Source organism: Hordeum vulgare, chromosome 3H, assembly GCF_904849725.1.
Source record: "Hordeum vulgare subsp. vulgare chromosome 3H, MorexV3_pseudomolecules_assembly, whole genome shotgun sequence".
Lineage (NCBI taxonomy): Eukaryota > Viridiplantae > Streptophyta > Magnoliopsida > Poales > Poaceae > Hordeum > Hordeum vulgare.
Window position 1 is genome coordinate 231,330,085 of NC_058520.1, and position 18,072 is coordinate 231,348,156.

Sequence of the window (18,072 nt, forward strand, 5' to 3'; positions counted from 1 at the left end):
CCTCGAGATTAGAGTCGACTTCTTGTAGTTGGTTGGAGTCTTTGAGTTTCACTTCGCATTTTTGGGTTGACGACTTAACTCAGAGCATGCCCGAGTGGATGATTATGTTTCCGCTAGTGGGATTACATGGAGTACACCCAGTGGGTGTCGCTAGTTCCTCCTCCAGTGGTGGCACGCTGAGCGCACCGACTGGGTCTAGTCCTTGAGACTGTTGTCGACTATTAGTAGTCGGTGGGAGTCTTAGAACTTTGGTTTTTCTTTGAATGTGGATCTTCACTCGGGCTTGATAGACTGGTCCGAGTGGATTTCTTCCAGTGGGGGCACACTGAGTGCACCCACTCAGTGTAGTTCCCGAGAATCCTATCGTTTCCAGGAAATCAATAGGTGTATTTGGAACAATGATTTTACGCTTTTCATACTCGAAGTACTACTCGCCACTCGGCTGTCTGCGTGATGGTTATGGTTTCTTGATCCTTTTTGTAGACGTAGAATTTATTTAAACATCTCGAACTGATCGAGCTTGTTCCTCTCTTAGTGCGGTATTTGGCACTTGTTAAGGTTGTTCATTTTTTTCCAACAGATTGCTTTGCATCTGTTTTTTGTTGAACAAAAAACCTATGACTTGGGGACCCTCCATGTAGACTTGGAGCGGGAGGTCGCACAACTTCGGATTGATCTGGATATTTGAGAAGGACAAGAACACTCGACTTCAATGAGAGAATAAGGCCATGGGAGGTAAGATCTTTGACCCGTGTGTTTTTAACAAACTTGTCTCCCCGTTGATCCGAGTAACTTGTACTTCTACACATGTGAATAAAAAGAATTCAAAAGGCTCAACAACGACATTTCTATAGGAACCATGAAGGAATCACTTGAGAACAAAGAGAAAAGGCTCTCGAAATCTTGGAAGAATGCCAAGGAAAAGGCCAAGCTGGCAGAGGATTCTCTCAAAGAAAGTGAGTGACTCAAGAAATCCCATGAGGCCGTGAAAAATACGGCCTCTACCATGAAGGGTAAGATTGCCGAGTTGAAGCAAATCTTTGCTGAATGAAAAAAAGCTGAAAGATGAGGCGAAAGCTACAGCAAAGGACAAGAAAGAGCTTGGGGACAAAATATTCTAGTTTCATCAGAAAAGGACCGAGCTTGAGCAGTTCATTGAGGACATGGTTGAGTGGTGAACAAAAAGATCGTAGGTACGACACTTTCATCCTAGTGTTTCTTTATTTGTTTTGAGACATGTTTTCATGATCAAATTCTATTCCTTCCATGCACCTAGGTTTTTGTGTGATGCTAAAGAGGAGATCGAGAAGATCCAGAAAGAACTTGACTCTTCGTGGGAGCTTCTTCATGACATCACCACATGCAGTTCTAATAGTATTACATCGGAAAGTAAACATGCAAGTGTAAGTAGAGGAGTAAGGAAGGGAGATCAAATGCATAAGGTTGACACGACGATTTTTGGCATTGTTCCGATAGGTGGTGCTATCGTACGTCCATGTTAGTGGAGACTTCAGCCCACGGATGGTAACGACTACGAGAGTCCACGGAGGGCTCCACACACGGAGGGTCCACAAAGAAGAGGCCTTGTTTATCCCACAGATGACTAGCCTTACTCACGATAGATCTTCATGAAGTAGGCGATCTCCTTGGCCTTACAAACATATTGGTTCAACTCCACAACGCGAAGTAGGAGGCTCCCAAGCGACGCCTAACCAATCTAGGAGGCACCATCCTCCAAAAGGTAATAGATGGGGTAGATCAATGAACTCCTTGCTCTGGTGCTTCTAAAGATAGTCTCCTCAACACAAATCTCTCTCTCACAAAATATGCATGGGTAGGAGAGGTTGATTTGGTGGAAAGAAATGTGGGGAGGCTAGAGATAAAGATTCAAATGATTGGATTGGAATATCTCGAAATGAAGGGTACATTTGTGATACCCAAGCTGTAGTAGGAGTAAACTTGTTGAGCCTTGTGGTATAATTAATTCCTGGACAACTTACATGTGAACTTGCACAATTTTTGACTTAAGACCACAAATGATGAACCATTTTTTGATATGCTCTTGATATGGTCCTCATGAGAGAATGTTGCGAAACAGAAAGAGATCTGCTCCAAGAAGGCCTAGGATCCGAGTACTAGAATCCCGAGTGCCAAGACGCCAAGTGTTCAAGTGCCAAGTGCGAAAACGTCGGGTGCTCAAGTGCCGAGTACCTCAATTCCGACTGTGTGGAACGGGAAGTGTGGACGAGCTAGGTGCATAGAGCCCACGGGGAAGGCCGCTAAGCAAGAAAAATATTCATCCAAAAAATCACGGAAGGATGTGGCTTTCCACAAAATTAAGATGATCGTGCTAGTTGCTTCAACGTAAGTAGAAAGATCATTTCTCTTCATCATATGAATCCATGCCGCTTTCCGACTGAGAGAATTTTTTAATGTTGTCCCGCGACTTAGGCAACTACTCATGACCCCGATCGGAATGTCTCTAAGAAGGACCAGACTAAAGCTGCGCTACCACTTCCAAAGGTATTGTTTGACTTGCTCTTTGAGTTTCACCCGGGTGATTTCGATGACTGATGTCCATCATTGTTGTGTGTTCTGCAAGCATGACTGGAAGTGATCCAGGTGGACGATGAAAAGGTCATGGAGGAACGGTAAGAGGTTAACCTATCAAGCCCAAGGGGTGGTGAGGAGGTGGTGGTTACTGCATAGAAAATTGTGCCAAGTTCCAAGGAGCGGACTGGGTGAATTTCCGATACAGGAAATTGATGTTGGCTCTATGGGTACGAGTGTTCGAGTGACATCTCGAACTGTGCCCATGGTTTGCACTGCTTTGGTGGTTACTTCATCCGCTCTGTCATATACGCCACCCTGTCGCGTTCTCCATTCAACATGTTCAATCTGTTAATGGTCTGAGAAGACGAAGTGGGGACGATGAAGGAGGCGATGATCTAGGTGAAGCTGATGAACATGTCCCTCAAGGAAGCATAGACGCCAGCAAAGCATTGAAGATCAATGTCCGAGTAAGTACCATTGGAATTATGTTTTCCTTTTCATGAGGGCACGCTGATTTCACCCGCTGGGTGTAGTCCTCGAGATTAGAGTCGACTGCTTGTTGTTGGTTGGAGTCTTTGAGTTTTACTTCGCATTTTTGGGTTGATGACTTAACTCAGAGCATGCCTGAGTGGATGATTATGTTTCCACTTGTGGGGACCCCGACTTACGAGTCGAGATCGCCGAATGAACGTGCTCACTGATCCTAGAGATCAATTCTCACCGAACACACAAATACTAAATATTAAGAGTCTTACATCCATACACACCGTTTGATACAACAAATGAACTTTGCGGTCAAGTCTTACATATATAGGGCCTTGAGGGCCAACACACCAAATTGGACCAATAGCGGAAGTATCAGTCGAAAGCGTGACCCCATGCCATCAGCCTTAACCTACATGCATTCTGACTGGGAAGCGTCCTAGCTCGCAAGAACGTCACCAAGTTACTCTTCAGCATATCTTGTTCTCTCATACCTGGTGAATGAAATAACAAGTGGCAAGCCAATGAGTACTTTGAATGTACTCGCAAACAGCCCGTGATATGGATAATGCAGTTGGTATGGTAACAAGTAATATGCAGTATTGGTGGATAGCAGTTTAACAGTAAATAAACATAATCATAGATGGATGTGCAACTTAAGCTAGATGGTATTTAGAAGAACAGGTTACAGATATCAACATATCTGTCAAGGGCTGAATACTCCGGTTTCACCCTTTATGCCAAGTCACCATACTTGGTCATATCAACTCTTTCATTTTAACACCATTTAAACACACACACACTTGGTTTATGCGGAAACGACTGGACGTAGTTTAAGCAGGATTACCCAACTGTCCTTGACCGTGGACACGTCTATTCGAATAGTTTTACACTCTCCAGAGGTAGTACGCTGGACGCACGATATCCGGGAATCTTCCGTGTAATCCACGACTCGCGGTATATAACATACCCGAGGTAAGTACCCGATCAATGCCTTTCCCCTGACGATACTAGACAAAGAGGTCCACTCGATTGGTACCCACCCCACATATTGTACGTCTTACGAGCACCGACTCTGGACAGTATCAACCATGCGGGGACCAACGGTGTGCGTGGAACACGTAAAAACGACATAGTCGCTCTACCTGGCACGACACCATCACGAGAGTGACCACATATCACTCCCGCCACTAGTAATGTGGCTCTTTGCTAGCATGGACCAAAGTAATTAACACAGCCCCGTCCCATAAAGGGGTAGCGCGGTCGTACATGTAAGTTTGGGAAGGTCGACATATCAGAAATCTATCCCCATTTCCAAAACCATACACACACAAATACCCGGTGCACCACTTCACCAAAAGTGGCCACTAACTCATCATCACCCTCGGGCATTAGTGGCACCCGACGGGGATTTCATAAACCTATTATTTTATACCAACATCATGCTTATGCTACTATGCTTAGCTCTACCTTTCAACATGATATTAGCGTGACCCTCATAGGTGGTAGGATCATGCTCAAAAATGCAAGTTCTCCGGAGGAGCCATCGGTAACATCACTTCAATGTTTTACCGATACTTATGATCACATGCAATGAAAATATTTGTTGTACTAGCATGCAATATAACATATGCTCAGACATGGTCAAAGGGCTGCTTGCCTTTCTCACATAAGTCCTCGGGGTCTTTGAGGTTTTCCGCTCCAACCCCGAGTACTCTGTCTACCCGTCAACTATCGTCGGAAACAATCACAGTAAGCCACTCAGCAAGCAAAATAAAAGTGCTACATAAATAGGAGTTATATTTTTCTTGGACCTCTCTGGTCATAAGAAAAATACCTGAAGCTTGCCATATGATATTTGAATCATCAATGATTTTGAATGGATGAGCATAGGAATAGGTGATCTCTAAAGATGCCTACCAAAAATATCATGATAAAAATGAGTGGAGGCACTCATTTAATAGAGCATAGTTTTAGAAGTATTTAGGAAGTGGTTCCACTAGATTTGGAGTTCGCATGAATATTCTAGTGATTTTATAACATGGGATAAATAGCAAAAGGGAGCTATTTATTTATTGCAACAGAAATATGTCAAACAAAAAATGTTGACCAAGGCTTCAAAAATAGGATATGACGTTAGAAGGCTGTGGAATTTGGAATTACTCCATTTGGAGTTGATTAGAACCCTATAGGATTTTGCAAAGGTGGTGCTTAGAATACCCAGATTTGAATGTAAATAAAAACACCACAGAAAATATCCTTGCAAAATTGTGCAAGGCACATATCCGGATGGGCCATGATTTTAGGGTCCTGCAGGAATTTGAATCATCAAAATTGGACACCAAATGAATATTCTATGGATTATTTAAGTTACTGAAAGGAAATAAATAGAAGGCCAGAGCTGCGCCGACTCCTGCGGAAGTGGAGGTGGCCGCAGCCTCCTCTAGAGTCGAGCCCTTGGCGCCAGGAGATGGACCTGAGGAAGGGCAACGGGCTCGTGTCGGCCAGGAGTGCCCGTACGAGAGGCTAGGGGCGAGGGGAATCTGAGTCGTGTCTGAATTTAGGAATGGATGCCGTCGGCGAGCTTCAGCCATGGCAGGGGGTGTAGAGCTTCCGAGCAGCCTTGGGTTAGTCTTGGGGAGTTGTGGGAGGAGGGGGAGAAGGATATGGGGTGCAAGAGGGATCGAGGCAGGGTCAAATGGAATGGGGCGGCCGAAGCGAAGCTCGGATCTCTCGGAGCTCTGTGACATGGGAGAGGGCACGTGTCCCTGGGAACCTTGGATGTTACATAGTGTCGGGAAGAGCTTGGACCAGTCAATGGAGATGCACTGGTGCTATGAGACACTAAGCAACGATCGAATGTGGTCTGGAAGAAAGAAATAAGGCGTAGAGCACCCATACTGCTGGCCACGGAGGTGGTCACCACCCCACTTGTTGTCCTGGGCCACCCCTTGGCCAGGCCAAGGTGTCAAGCATGCAGGGCATGCGTGCCACGAAGCACTGGTGGAGTTTGGACAGATATGGAGCTGGTTTGAATTGGTGCTGACTGCTGTTAAATTTGCAGCAACAAACTTAGGGCTAATGATCAGGGCACTTACTGAAGAGATAATGGGGGAAAAGTATGCCTAGCAGTCTTAGGCGTGGAAGCATTACCTTTCTGCAAAGTTTCAGCTCAAGCAAGGAAGGGAAGCTAGCACATGCTGTATAAAGCTATATTTCAGCCAGAAATGAACTGGCAGATGTGCCGGTCATATTCCCCACATGAGCATGCCATAACTTGGTTTGAATTGATGCCTTGGGATGCTAGGGGCCCTATGGAAAGAGGTGGGGGCTTTGGCTTAAGAAGAAATGGGGGCAAGAAGGGTAAAATGAGAAGTAGCTACAAAGGGTTTCTCACCAATAATTGACCAGTGGTCATGGCAAAGCTACTGCAGTAAAAAGGTAACTAGGAGAGGTTGTGGTAGAAAGTTGAGCTCAAGGGTAAAAGTGGAAGGGGTCAAAGTAGCCAATAAAGTGAGTGCACACAAGGTGTTTGATGAGTGTCAGGGCAACTAGATGGACTTTAATGGATATGAAACTTAACACGATCAAATAATAGATGAAAATAAGCTTGGACACCAAATTTGGGATTTAGTGGAGAAGGTTTCCAATGTAGACTTGGAAAACCCATGAAATGGGCAGAAATGCACTTCTGCTTACAAAATTATTCAGTTCAATTCCCACAAATCCAATATTTGGTGTGGGGGCATTAGTTGAGCATTAAAGCATGTCCAAAAAGTTTGGGGGTCAATTGGAGAAACTTTAGAATGTAAAGTTTCCCAAAGTGAGAAATCAACATAGTGGGTTTTGAGGGGCTTGGGACAGGTTCTTCTATTATCCTTCATGCACCACTTGGTGTGGATGCATTATTGGAGTATCAGAACATGTCTACCAAATTTGAGCACAATAGGAGATACTTGGCAATGTAGAGTTGCTCAAATTTCGATCTGGACAGATAGGGTTTTAGAATAATTAGGGAAATCAAATAAACTTGGAATGAGATGAAACTTGGCAAGATCATCACATATATCATATGTGACGTGCTAGAATTATACTGGAATTTATTGAGAATATTTCTTATAGAAATATTCCAAAAGCTTGAAATAGGTAGGAAGGGTTTTGGAGGGGTTTGTCCAATATTTTGAACATGACCATGTGTTGAAACTCATATAAGAAATATATATATCCACTGAGTTTCCCTAAATTTTCTTAAATATTTTCGAAAGCAATAAAAGTAACTTTCCTTCATAAGAGACTGTTTCTGGCCTCACTGGAAGGCATTTAAATGAAATAGTAAAATAACTTTTAAAATAATAGTATAGTGGTTTTGGGAAGTCATTTGATAATGGGATCTTAAATAAAATAATTGGTGCAAAATAAATTCCCTAATTTGAGGACTTGTAGTACAAATCCCATCTGAAGGGGTTTGAAAGCTTAATTCAAAGAAGTGATTTTTGGTGAACATATTAGTAAAAATAGTTTCAGGTCCTAAACACATGGCATGGTCATTAGGCATGAGTTTTGAGTTAAGGAAGTGAGTCTCGAGACTAACAGGAATTATGGAGAATCAACACAAGCATACCAGCAAGCAAGCATACAATGGTCACTTCAAGCATCACAAGCATTCACAAAAATTTTAATTGGTCCTAATTTTTGAAATAAATAAATTAGTGAGGGAAGCTAAACACAGGGTGTTACAGACCTTACCCCCTTAAGAAAATCTCGTCCCCGAGATTTCCAGGCTAGGGGTTGGGGAGATACAAAATCTTGAGTCGGAGGTAGTCTTCATGTCCTCATGTTGTTTTTGTGGGTCTTCGGGTGCTTGATGATACAAATTCGAATGCTCCGCACGACCTTGCCTGATTGTGAGCGGGGTCTGGCAATAAGCTATCCTTGACTGAGGTCAAGGGCTTGGTGAACTAAGTCCGTTCATGGTTCTCGCTTGCAAGTGCATTCCAAAGTCAAAATACGTGGCAAGATAGTGCGTTTGGGTTTTGGTCTCGGGGCTGCTCAAGCTGGTTAGTGACATCTAGATGTCTTGTGTTAGTACATAAGGGTCAAGGCCTTCGCATAGCTCCCTGCTGACAGGGAAGTCCTTGACTCCCTTAAGGCAGGCATGCTGTGGTCGTAGGTGGTTTACATCCTTGAGGGTGTGGCAGTGGTCTTCGAAGGCTTCTCATGAAGGGGTCTGGGTTGGATCTCGCCCATGAGTCTTAAGCTCGGAGACTCAGTATTCAGGACGGGTACTATCATCTCGGAAGGTTCGCGAGGGGTTCTGGATGTGCTGGCTACCCAAGAGTATGGACGAGTCATCCACTCCCAAGATCTGCGGCTCGACAAACCGTGAATCAGCTTTCAGATTTTCACCATGACCCAATTAGGACTCTCGTCCTTGGTTTGGGACCAAGAAGAGGCCCTCTGATTTCTCTCGCTATTCGAAGGTTTCATCATCTTGAATCGTCGAGGCTTGTTGACATCGTTGATGTAGCCGGTGCAGGATTAGTGGTTGACATCTTCTGCTTCTTCGTCATTGTCGTGGTTTCCCAACCATGGCGGTTCTTCGTCTTGACTTGAGTAGGATAGACTTTCGCCGTCTTGAGGTTGCTTCGATAATCCCACCTTCTCGAGATAACACTGTACCCTCGAGAGGCATACCGATCGGCATTCCTGGGGCTTGTCCAAACATGACTAAGGTGTTCTTCCTCTTATCGGGTGAATAAGTATGCCATCCGTGAGGATAACAACTTATTTTCCCCCACAAGACATAAGCACAATGCTCATCAGATAGGTGTGGGGACCCCGACTTACAAGTTGAGATCGCCGAATGATCGTGCTCAGTTATCCCAGAGATCAATGCTCACCGAACACACAGATACTGAAATAATAAGAGTCTTACATCCGACTACAGAATTATTACCTCACATGACCAAATGGTCAAGTTCACAAGGTGGGGCCTAAGGCCAAATCATATTGATAAAACTAATAGCGGAAATCATAGGGGCTAAGCGGGTGCCCATGCCACCAAGCCTACACTGACAGGCATTCTGACTCGGAAGCATCCTAGTTCGCAGGGGCGTCTCCGAAGATGTACTCATCTCCAAACTCCGGTCCCTCCATGTCTGGTCAATAATATAACTAGTGGCAAGCCAATGAGTACTTTGAATGTATTCGCAAACAGCCCATGATATGAACATTCAAAGTGAAGGATAACAATAACATGCATCTTTGGTGTAATTCATCTTAGTGGAATGATCATGAATATGCATCAAGTTAAAGAATTACTTTTCAAGAAGAGATTATAGATTTCAATATATCTGTTGAGGGTTGAACCATCCGGGTTCACCCTATATGCCAAGTCACCAAACTTGGTCATATCGTTGCTTTCATAATGACTCCTTTTTAGCACAACTCACACACACTTGGTTTATGCGGAAATAACTAGACGTAGTTTAAGCAGCACCCCCAACTGTCCTTGACCGTGGACACGGGTATTCGAATAGTTTTACACTCTGCAGAGGTAGTACGCTGGACCCACGAGATCCGGGAAACATCCGTGTTATCCACGACTCGCGGTATATAACATACCCGAGGTAAGTACCCGATCAATGCCTTTCCCCTGACGATACTAGACAAAGAGGTCCACTCGATTGGTACCCATCCCACATGTTGTACATCTTACGAGCATCGACTCTGGACAATATCAACCATGCGGGGACCAACGGTGTGCGTGGAACTCATAAAAATGGCATAATTGTCCTACCTGGCACGACCCCATCACGAGAGTGACCACACATCACTCCCGCCACTAGTAATGTGGCTCTTTGCTAGCACCGACCAGAGTAATCAACATAGCCCCGTCCCATAAGGGGTAACGTGGTCGTACTGGTAAGGTTGGAATGGTTGATATATCATAAATTTAATCCCATTTCCGAAACCATACTCACTCAAAATACCCAGTGCACCACTTCACCAAAAGTGGCCACCTAACTCATCATCACCCTCGAGCATTAGTGGCACCCGACGGGGTTTTCATAAACTCTTGATTTATACCAACAACATGCTCATGCTATTATTCTAGTATTACTTGCCAACATGATAATAGTGTGATCCTCAAAGGGGTAGTATCAAGCTCAATGCATGGGCTCGAGAGGAGCCATCGGTGACATCACATCAAATGATTTACCGGCACTTATGATCATATGCAACTGAAATACTTGCTATCTTAACATGCAATATAACATATGCTCACTCATGGTCAAAGGGTTGCTTGCCTTGGTCAGCTAGGTATCCGGGGCTTCGAGGTCTTCCGCTCTGATTCCCTCGTCACACAGATTTTCTATCATCATCAAAAGAATAAATAAGAAATAGCTCACACGAATACATATCACAAAGTCATTTTAAAAATGTTCTTTATTACTGATAAATCTAAGTTGTTATTTTGAAAAATATTTGTCTCTATTTCCAATGAAGGAACATTTTTAAAATCAACCGAAGAGAAGCAAAACTATTCCAATTTAGTCCTTTTTATTATTGTAAAACATAATAGTTGTAGAAACATTCAGCCCAAGGTCTTATTAAATACTACATATTTTTAGAAGAATAACAGTGGAAAAATTATATTTTTACACTGGTTAAATGATTTTATTAAAATCTTAGAAATCAGATTTTAAAAATAAAAGAAAAATGGGCTAAGTCCCTGGCCTGGCTCGGCCTGGAACTGGGCCGGCCCAAGGAGAGCCGACAGCCACCCCAGGCGCGCGCGCCGTTAGGTTTGAACCTGACGTGCGGGCCCCTTCGGTCAGCGGTTGCGGGCAGCGCGGGAGGGAGCTGGGCCACCGACAGGTAGGGCACATCTATCGGGGTCGTCTCCTACCTCTGGCCAGAGACGAGGAGGAGCACGCCGGCGAGGTTGCCGACGTTCTCAAGCCCCAATGAGGACAGAAATGGGCTTAGCATGACGTCGCCTACCTGCTGTTAGTCGGAACAACGATGGAGAGGCAAGGGTTCGCCGGCGACGAGGAGGCCGCGATGGAGGAGTTATGGGATGTGGTCGAGGAGGCAGCTAGGGGCACAGAAATGCTCGGGGAAGTTGGGGGAAAGCTTCCTGGGGTCGAGGGGATTAGTTTGGTGGGTCGAGAGACGCAGGAGCCGTCGTGTAGCCGGAGATCTACCGGAGCTCCGAGGCGGAGGGTCCTTGGTCGATCTCGAGCACCGGGGCTCTGCTAGCTTGCTGGGGTGGCTAGGGAGGTGCTAGTGGTCGTGGTAAAGCTATCTGAGGGGTGCAGAAGGGAGGGGAGGGCTATAAATAGGCCCGCGACGGTGAGCCGATTCGGGAGCTCCGGTGACTCACTGTGGCGCACATGGGGGTGCAGGGAGGAGCTGGGGACGAAACCACAGTCTCAGGACGTAGTTTTCGACTGCCAGAACCATCTGCAACAGAGGGAGAGAGAGAGAGAGGAGTCGAGCATCCATGGCCGCGCAACCTTGGCTGGTTCTGGTGCGCGTGGGCACGCGTCGCACGAGCTCTAGCGCGGGAGAGGAGGGGCCCCGAGGGTTGCTCGACGCAGAGGGGTTGTCGGGGAAGAGGTTGGACACATCGGGGGAGGCTGGAACTGGCCGAGAGTGTCGCCCCACCTCGGTGGCTTCATGTAGTGCGCCCAGAGCGTAGTTTTGGCATGCCACGGCACGCTGGTGCGCTCTAAGGCACTTTGGACGTGTCTAGCATGTCCTCGCACCAGCTGGGAGTGAGGCTAGCTGTTTGGGTCTCGTGGGAGCTTCGGCTGGTCAAGGGAGACAAGAAATACTGGTGTTGTCAGCCTTGAACTGATGCTTAGATTGGGGTTTTTTGGCATTTTCACTTTGAACCAGTGAGGGGCCAGTTGACTGGGGTTAGGCATTGATACTGGCCACCTAATCTATGAGTTTAGAGCAAAGGGCTTGGGTTTAGCTGTGGCTAAGAGGGCTTTTTCCCATCTGTCAGAAGGTGCTCCACAGTGGTTTGAGGGGGTTGCAGCCCACCACAGGTGGTGCAATTTAACAGGTTTGGGTTTGGTGCTAAAACATGGGGTTTCACCAAGTTTGAGCTCCATTGGACAAGTTTAGCTTTGTAAACTTGAAAACACCACTATTTGACCAGATCTGTCCCTTCCAAAGAGAGTGTGGGCAAACTAAGTCCCACAAATCCCATTTTTGGTGTGGAACCCTCACTTGAGGTATTAGGCATTCTTGCAAAGTTTCGGCATCAAAGGACAAACTTTGATATGTAGAGTTGCTCTAACTCCAATCTGGACACAAGGGGTTTTTGGGTTATTAGGGGTCCTTAATCGCCTTGGATCAAGGTGATACTTTATGTGGACACCAAATATGGCTTAGGGATTCCACTCGAATTTTCTAGGATTTTATTGAGAATATTTCCTTTGGAAATATTTCAAAAGGTCAAAACAGACAGAAATGATTTTTCAGGGTTTTACTCAAATAATTACAATAAAAATAGGGGTTTAAAATCCTGTGCATGGAAAATATATGTCCTTGTGATCATCCCCAAATTTAATCAGATTTTGCTAAGGCAGAATAGTATTTTCCCATGTAGGAATACCATTTTTGGCCTCACAAATGGACATGTAAATAAATTAATAAAACAATTCTAAAATAATTATTTTTGTTGTTTTGAAATACTAAAATAAGTTAAAATCAGATCACCAACTTTGGGTAGAGACCAATCTTGCCATCAAGGGCAAGTAGAGCAACTCAAAGTAGGGTTTTACCCTGATCACAAACAAGAAGATGGTTTTGAAAACAATTGAATATTATGAATTGGGGTTTTATCTTCACATGATCATCACACAAGTCATTCAGCGAAAAACATGGCACTCACATCTTTAGTTTTGAAAAAGTTTTAACAAGCTTAGATTTTTGCGTTACAAAGAAAGTGGTAGCAAAAAGAGGGTGTGACAATAGGTGAGGAGAACGGGAGCTTTCTATGGGTGGTCGCTGGCTGAGGGGTTCGGGTCCAACACGATCTAGTTCTTCATGCCCATGTTCGTCATGGACACGATGGGTGGTGGTCGGGCAGAGTACTGCCATGTTCCAATGACTTAGAGTCGTTTTCTATGGTCGTAATCCGACCACCTTTTGGCTAGGTGAAGCTTTAGGGTCTCAAGGAACTTAGGATGTGGGTGAACAGTTATCATCTTATCTCTAAGCACATTCCTTAGATGCCAATAATGTGACCTCTTGCTCTGACAAAATGACTCTATCTCACCGAAGATACCATCTGACATAATTCAACTCCATACCACTCATGCTAGTCAACTCCGGGGTTGAGGGAAGATCTAACCCAAACACTACAAGTATGGTGTAGCTACGATGCACATGCATTCCTATGCAAGAACCTCGGAGAGGCATACAAGGTGCTAAGCTTGAACTGGGATGCTACAATTCCAAATGTCCAGCTAGATCATTCCATGGACAGGGTACTGCACTTCTATATTAAGGAAACACGTAGTATTCCAATCCAAGATCGTGTTTCCTTCCTACGAATCTGATCAAGTGGTCCATCAATCCGTCGATCACCACTCGACCCATCACTCCTACAAATCCAATATTGATGGGGTTCTACATAATCACTTAGAGTCCTCATAATTTACATATTATTGCAAGGATTACGTCACGATTTATCCACCAACTTCAATATCATGGCCATCTAATCTCCAAGGCCAATCCACATAGGTTCACAAATCAATTTGACAACTCCAACTATTCACACTCGTTATCCACCGAGAAACATGGTATTATGATCGAGATCATCGGGCTAAATCCAACTTACTCCGAACCATGTGGCCTCTGTCATCATTACTACCCTATTGGGACTACCCATTTAAATCCAAAACTCAAGTCCAATAAGAACTCTTACTCGATACTCCAAGTCATTATGGTAAAATCATCAAACCATGTCACCTACTTGATAAAGTCAATTATACCACCAAGAATTATTGCTCGCAATTATAATCGTTCTACTGAATCCAAACGTACTCCAGGAATATGTAGGTTATGCTACTATATCAACTTGTTCCACCAAATTCACCTACTTTTATAAGGGTTTCATGATCCACCAAGATAGTCTTGCTATATCCTCCACACAACTATCATCATCACAACAATATTAAGTTTATTACTCTTATATCCGAGAATGGTTCTTCTTATGGCATGAGGGTTATGGTGCTAGCTTAAGGAAGGATACTTTTTCACCGTGATTACTTGTTCCATAAGGAACCCGGTGCTAAGCGGAGTTCATCGGGGAACTATGGGTGTTCTGGAAGTCCGTGCATTAGACACATGACCAGAAAATAGAGTCGAAAGGCTTGGGGAGGTTAGCCTGGTCGAGAGAGGGTTTCCGATCTTGAGGGAAAAGCATAACTCCTACGGGTTGCGTGGTTAAACATGGCATAGTCAGTGTCTTCAGCGTCAGTTGTCCGTCAAAGGGAATTCTCGGTGCATCATGTCTTGTTGGTCTTCAGTTGTCGAGAGGGATGAGAGAGAGAGAAAGAGAGAGAGAGAGTAGCAGCACAAAGGAGAGTGCCTAAGAGGTTCTATAGTGCAAGTGCAATCAAACAAGTGTTGGAAAAGTCAACTCAAACATCAAGATGAGGAAAGTAATGTAACCGCATGCTTGTTGCCTAGAGCAAAAGTGCGACTTATATCAAAGCACAAACAACAAAAACAAGCAACACACAACATGGTACCATCCGAACCATTTCACGGACTCGACATCGTATATAAGGGATTCACGACTCTTCCTACGCTAGGGGTTCTCGGACTCGGCAGTCGTGCTTGCTTCGTGCTCCGGGGAGGAGTCCGCTAAGTCTTCTGGACCTTCTCATGGTTTTTCCACGTCCCTTGTTGTTGCTCGCCGAAGTGACTTGGGTTGAGCTAAAAGAATTCCTCTTGGAGAGTTGCTGACGAAGATGGTTCTTCATGGCTGTCTTTGATAGGGTCTTCCGTTGCCTTCATAATCTTGTCATTGTCTTCTTGTCTTCTAAGGCTTCGGGAGTCTCAAGTGGAGGACCTTTATGCAATGACATCAGCAAGGCATGATAGAGTCCTGGCCCATCAGTCACCTTGATCGCAATATCGACACCTAGAGCGGGGGATGAAGAGAACCGTTTTCCTGCTAACTAAGGTGAGGCAGACCAAATGGCGGGGTTCTCTTCCACCGGTGGTAGTCGACACAACCTTAATGTTGACAGGGTCGCTCTATTAGCGATGCAGATCATGGTCTTGCACATATTATGTCCTGATCATCGTAGGTGAAGGTGGCATCACTCCAAAACAGTGCCGAGGGTGTCGCCATCTTCTGGCCTCGATGTCCTTGTTCCTCATAGAGGTAGTTCTTTTGGTGTTGTCTGATCGCAGCTTGTCATCCTTGTCCTTTAGTACATGGGTGGTCGTTTGAAAAGGTTGCTTCCTTCCAAGTTGCCCAAGAGGATTTTAAGTAATCCCGTGGTCAGGCATAAGGGTGCTAGCGGCCGTTTGTAGGTTTTGAAGAAGAAGATGAGGAGTGTGAGAGAATACGTTTGAAAGTACTAAGGCAACAACCTTGCTTCTTTGAAAGATTTAGGAGAGGTGAGGAAGATAGAGGTTTTGCAAATACTTTTGAAGGGTTTGGAAAGCAGTTTTCTCCTAACTAACGTCCATGCTAACTAAGGGCTTCCTACAGTCAGGATGGCTCTGATACCAGCTCTGTGGGGAACCCGACTTACGAGTCGAGATCGCCGAATGAATGTGCTCAGTGATCCTAGAGATCAATGCTCACCGAACACACAAATACTGAATATTAAGAGTCTTACATACATACACACCGTTTGATACGACAAATGACCATTGCGGTCAAGTCTTACATATATAGGGACTTGAGGGCCAACACACCAAACTGGACCAATAGCGGAAGTATCGGTCGGAAGCGTGACCCCATGCCATCAGCCTTAACCTACACGCATTCTGACTAGGAAGCGTCCTAGCTCGCAAGAACATCACGAAGTTACTCTCCACCATATCCCGTTGTCTCATACCTGGTCAATGAAATAACCAGTGGCAAGGCAATGAATACTTTGAATGTACTCCAAACAGCCCATGATATGGATAATGCAGTTAGTATGGTAACAAGTAATATGTAGTATTGGTGGATAGCAACTTAACTGTAAATAAACATAATCATAGATGGATGTGCAACTTAAGCTAGATGGTATTTAGAAGAAGAGGTTACATATATCAACATATATGTCAAGGGCTGAATACTCCGGATTCACCCTTTATGCCAAGTCACCAAACTTGGTCATATCAACTCTTTCATTTTAACACCATTTAAACACACACACACACTTGGTTTATGCGGAAACGACTGGACATAGTTTAAGCAGGATTACCCAACTGTCCTTGACTATGGACACTGCTATTCGAATAGTTTTACACTCTCTAGAGGTAGTACGCTGGACCCACGAGATCCGAGAAACTTCCGTGTCATCCACGACTCGCGGTATATAACATACCCGAGGTAAGTACCCGATCAATGCCTTTCCCCTTACGATACTAGACAAAGAGGTCCATTCGATTGGTACCCAGCCCACATGTTGTACGTCTTACGAGCACCGACTCTGGACAGTATCAACCATGCAGGGACCAACGGTGTGCCTGGAACACGTAAAAACGGCATAGTCGCCCTACCTGGCACGACCCCATCACGAGAGTGACCACACATCACTCCCACCACTAGTAATGTGGCTCTTTGCTAGCACCGACCAGAGCAATCAACACAACCGCGTCCCATAAAGGGGTAACGCGGTCGTACATGTAAGTTTGGGACGGTCAATACATCATAAATCTATTCCCATTTCTGAAACCATACACACACAAATACCCGGTGCACCACTTCACCAGAAGTGGCCACCCAACTCATCATCACCCTCAGGCATTAGTGGCACCCGACGGGGTTTTCATAAACCTTTTATTTTATACCAACATCATGCTTATGCTACTATGATTAGCTCTACTTGTCAACATTATATTAGCGTGACCCTCATAGGTGGTAGGATCATGCTCAAAAAATGCAAGTGCTCCGGAGGAGGCATCGGTAACATCACTTCAATGATTTACCGATACTTATGATCACATGCAACGAAAATATTTGTTGTACTAGCATGAAATATAACATATGCTCAGACATGGTCAAACGGCTGCTTGCCTTGCTTACATAAGTCCTTGGGGTCTTCGAGGTCTTCGGCTCTAACTCCGAGTACTCCGTCTACCCGTCAACTATCGTCGGAAACAATCACAGTAAGCCACTCAGCAAGCAAAATAAAAGTGCTACATAAATAGGAGTTATATTTTTCTTGGACCTCTCTGGTCGTAAGAAAAATACCCGAAGCTTGCCATAGGAGATTTGAATCATCAATGATTTTTGAATGGATGAGGAGAGGAATAGGTGATAAAAATGAGTGGATGCACTCATTTAATAGAGCACAGTTTTAGAAGTATTTAGGAAGTGGTTCCACTAGATTTGGAGTTGGCATGAATATTCTAGTGATTTTATAACATGGAATAAATAGAAAAAGGGAGCTATTTATTTATAGCAACAAAAATATGCCAAACGAAAAATGTTGACCAAGGCTTCAAAAATAGGATATGACATTAGAAGGATGTGGAATTTGGAATCACTCCATTTGGAATTGATTTGAACCCTATGGGCTTTTGCAAAGGTGGTGCTTAGAATACCCAGACTTGAATATAAATAAAAGGACCACAGAAAATATCCTTGCAAAATTGTGCAAGGCACATATCCGGATGGGCCATTATTTTAGGATCCTGCAGGAATCTGAATCATCAAAATTGGACACTAAACGAATATTCTATGCATTATTTAATTTACTGAAAGTAGATAAATAGAAGGCAAACAAGTACCCAACGGGCCTCAGCCTTGCACTGAGCGCAGTTTAGCGCTGCTGC